General features: G+C 52.0%; 1 long non-coding RNA gene across 2 annotated transcripts; it reads right to left on the minus strand.

Annotated features, from left to right (window-relative positions):
- Positions 1 to 738: 738 nt before the first annotated feature.
- On the minus strand, positions 739 to 2,620 carry LOC131586784 (uncharacterized). 2 transcript variants are annotated; one of them, XR_009279231.1, is made up of 5 exons: positions 1,792 to 2,620; positions 1,670 to 1,713; positions 1,450 to 1,575; positions 1,246 to 1,325; positions 739 to 1,168 (listed from the first exon to the last, which is right to left on the minus strand). It is a non-coding gene; the product is annotated as an uncharacterized LOC131586784 (long non-coding RNA). The 2 variants fall into 2 exon arrangements; XR_009279230.1 differs by lacking the exons at positions 739 to 1,168; positions 1,246 to 1,325 and having other exon boundaries at positions 1,386 to 1,575; positions 1,792 to 2,589.
- Positions 2,621 to 4,363: the final 1,743 nt, after the last annotated feature.

Here is a 4,363-nt window from a genome sequence, read left to right on the forward strand (position 1 = left end):
CAGAGCTGTAACACAGTGACCGGTTCCAGCCCCGCTGCAAAAGAAGAACCGTGACCGACCTTCTCAGGGGGATCCCCTCATCTGGGATGAGGCGCTCTGCCAGGAGGTCGATCCATCCGCATCTGAAAGAAAGTCAGGAAAAAAGTCAAAGTGCTGCAGGGTAACTTCACAGCTCCAGACACCTTCTGCCAACATAAGAATACTACCTAGACTCCAACTACAGCCCGTATTACGAGTCTCCAATTACAAGTGCCCGGGACTTGTCCTTGAACACCTGCAACGGGGCCGGGCGGCAGGGCAGAGCAGTTCCGGACCGAATACCCCCAGACACCCGTGACACATGAGACGAGGGGACACAACAGGGAGAGAAAACTCTCTGAGACGAGAAAGTCCTCACGAGGACCGAGAAAATGCTGAACGAGATGACCGAGGGGGGACCAAAGGCGAGCCCGCCGGGCTCGGATGACCCCGGAGGAAAAAGATGCTAACGGAACGACTTATTCCGAGAACCGCGGACACGGATGCCTGAGAATCCTGTGGCTGGAAGCCTCTGCCTGCCTTTGAATCAGCACAAGTCCTTATCCACTATAAAGAAAGATGACTGCACACAGCTGTCAACACAGCTGAGAACAAGACCTAAAAAGACATCCGATCGGATGATTCTGAAGAGAGATGCGATTCCGACGCCTGTCCGAGCTCCCGAATCAAAACTTCGCCGGCGTCGGCCCCGGGCCGAGGAACGCAAAGATGGGAGATGACCAGAAGGACCCCGGGGTTTCTCAAAAGCCCCTGGGAGGACTAAGGCAAGAGACATGTTACACGAGATGCACGGAAGACACGGAAGGCACAAGAGACATGTGACGACACACCCTGGGACTGCTCTGCCCTGCCCGCCTCAGCACTGCGAGCCAAAGTGAGGCTTTCCCTCAATGGGGCCTATGGGGTCATTTCTAGAGCCTCCCCATCCCCAAAGCTCACTCAAAAACCCAAACCGATCTGAGTCCCGACACGCCGCCCTGCTTTGATCCCCTCTGCGGGCTCCGCTTATCTCTCGGATGGCTGAAGACGTGAGTCACGGCGAGAGGCCAGTCAGGAGCCAAACGAAGCCACCTCGCCATCTGGGAAGTTCTTCTCTCGCCGGGCTGTTGTCTCAGACAAGTATCATCACCTATGATAAAGAAAACCAAATATAAGTGCAGAATCTTAGTGGCATATTCACCAAAACCCAACTATGCTCCTACTCACCGTCTCTTAGGAACGCCCGGGTCCTCGGGCCGCACGCTTCGGCCACGCTCCGAGGCGGATGCCGTCGTCGCAAGGCACGCCTAGAATAAACGGAGAGGAGGCGATGCAGCGTCGCTAAAAGTTGAGCACGCCGTCGCCGCTCCTCCCGATGCCCCCGACTCGCCGCGACTCCTCGGCCGTGGCTAAAGGCTACCCGGACCGCACCTTCACGTGGACGAGGTCGAGGCTTCGTCACGGACTCCGGTAACATTTGCTGGGGCTCACCGGAGAAGCAAACCGGGTCTCTTGGCAGGTCAGTGAGGGGGCCTCAGCACAACATCAGGAGGCAGCCTAAAACACACAAACAAGCAGGAATGCTGGAAGTTGCACCAGAAACTGAGACCCCAGCAAGAACAACTGCTTCTCTTCACCAACCGAGGCTCACCTTCACAATGCTTCGCCTTCACTGCTGCTATCCAGCTTTACTTCCTAAAAATAAAGACAAAGAGCAGAGCTGTAACACAGTGACCGGTTCCAGCCCCGCTGCAAAGAAAAACCGTGACCGACCTTCTCAGGGGGATCGCCTCATCTGGGACGGGGCGCTCTGCCGGGAGGTCGATCCATCCGCATCTGAAAGAAAGTTAGGAAAAAAGTCAAAGTGCTGCAGGGTAACTTCACAGCTCCAGACACCTTCTGCCAACATAAGAATACTACCTAGACTCCAACTACAGCCCGTATTACGAGTCTCCAATTACAAGTGCCCGGGACTTGTCCTTGAACACCTGCAACGGGGCCGGGCGGCAGGGCAGAGCAGTTCCGGACCGAATACCCCCAGACACCCGTGACACGTGAGACGAGGGGACACAACAGGGAGAGAAAACTCTCTGAGACGAGAAAGTCCTCACGAGGACCGAGAAAATGCTGAACGAGATGACCGAGGGGGGACCAAAGGCGAGCCCGCCGGGCTCGGATGACCCCGGAGGAAAAAGATGCTAACGGAACGACTTATTCCGAGAACCGCAGACACGGATGCCTGAGAATCCTGTGGCTGGAAGCCTCTGCCTGCCTTTGAATCGGCACAAGTCCTTATCCACTATAAAGAAAGATGACTGCACACAGCTGTCAACACAGCTGAGAACAAGAACTAAAAAGACATCCGATCGGATGCTGCTGAACAGAGATGCGATTCTGACGCCTGTCTGACCTCCCGAATCGAAACTTCGCCGGCGTCGGCCCCGGGCCGAGGAACGCAAAGATGGGAGATGACCGGAAGGACTTGGGGTTTCTCATAAGCTCCTGGGAGGACTAAGGCAAGAGACATGTTACATGAGATGAACGGAAGACACAGAAAGCACGACAGACAAGTGACAACACACCTTGGGACTGCTCTGCCCTGCCCGCCTCAGCATTGTTAGCCAAAGTGAGGCTTTCCCTCACGGTGGCCCCAGAGGCCAGTTCTCAAACCTCCCCCTCCCCATAGCTGACTCAAAACCCTAACCGGTGTGAATCCTAACCCACTACCCTGCTTCGATCCCCTCTGTGACCACAGCCCTCGACTTATCTCTCCGAAGCGAATCCATTGGAGAGACCGATCTGCTGCTAAGGAAAGCTGCCGCAGCGGTTCCCTTTTGTGTCACGATGAATCTGCTGAGAGAATCTGAAGTATCGCACTTGACGTGACCTAGAACTTCAGGAAACTGCAATCCTCCTAAAAAAAACCCAAACAGAAGAATCACTATAAAAGCATCTTATCACCCCTGAACTCCCAACCCAAAATCATGAACTTAAATACTCCCTGTGTTCCATAATGTTTTCTTCAAGGTGTTTTCAAAACCTCTGCTGCTTCAAATGCCCAAAAGATACCTGCTAAAAGCAGGCTGGAGTAAATTGAAAGAGCCTCTTCGCTGAAATGAGAGACAAGCTCTTTAGCCCAGCTGATTCCCTTGGAGGGAATAATGCCCCTTAGCACAGCCTGGGGTTAATATACCCCTAATTGAGCCCGCCTCTTTTTCCCACGCTGCCTGGGAAAAGGGAGGCGGCAAATCCCACCGGGTATAAAAACCCTCAGAGGGACCGTAGCTGTTTGGCTCCTCTGAGTTAAAATTGAGGTAAGGAGCTCTGCGTAGAAGAAAACTCTTTGGGAAAAGACAGTGTTTTCTTTTTTTACTGCAATTACTCAGAGCAATGGAGCAAAGGAAAAAAAAAAGGTAAGAAGCAAAACTTTGTATTTCAGCAGTGTTGCCGGCTAAGTTGGATAATTTATGGACTTGCATAATTATTTATTACTGATTACTAAGTAGCACTCCCCCTGTGATTAATTAGGGTGGAGAAGAATAGTATAGATATGAATGGTGTCTCATAGGGACCTCTAATTAGGGCTCTCTACATTATAAATGAAAATAAGAAAAAGAATAGACTCCCAGTTGGCATTACCGTTACATACCTGCTGGACTCGCTCCTGTTGGAAATATTTGGTGCCGGGGCGTGGGTAGAGGTACCCTGAAATGCAGCTTTAAACCCTTGAAATGCTGTGTCCTAGTTTAGGGCAAATTAGGGAGGAAAACTCCAAATGGGGGTTTCCCCAGGGAAATGACCCCTCCCTACCAACTGGTCCAGGAAAGGAAAAAAAAAATTCTTTGGAAAGAAGTGGAAAAAGCTGTTTATTTAACAGAAATTGAATAATATGAAATAATAAAACCTCTCACTGTTCGATGGGATGGCAAGTCTAGGAAGAAAAGTCCTTTTCATGTGGTGTAGCTCGCCTCGCTCGGGTTCTTATCGGTCCTTCCGGCGCTGAAAAGTGCCGAGGCCCGGGCCCCGGTGGGCCAAAGGCGTGAGCTCCCGGGGTTTGGCTGGGTGTTCGGTCCAGAGCAGGTTTGCACAGATCCAAGGAAACAAAAAAAGGAAAAAAAACCAAAGGTCCAGGGAACTCCTCTGCCTCAGCTAGCTAAAACCAACTAAAAGCCAGAGAGAAGCTCTGTCCCGCTGTCTGTCCGTGCTGCAGACACCACAGTGCAGGAGCGGGATGTGTGGGAGTGATGTTTGTTCCTTAACACAAAGGGCGTGCTTCTTCTTCCCCCCGCTCTCGCTTTCAGAGCCAGTCTTAAAGGTGCAGAACTTAATATTTAACATAAACCAG

The sequence above is a fragment of the Poecile atricapillus genome, chromosome 20 (genome assembly GCF_030490865.1).
Source record: "Poecile atricapillus isolate bPoeAtr1 chromosome 20, bPoeAtr1.hap1, whole genome shotgun sequence".
In the NCBI taxonomy this organism is placed as follows: domain Eukaryota; kingdom Metazoa; phylum Chordata; class Aves; order Passeriformes; family Paridae; genus Poecile; species Poecile atricapillus.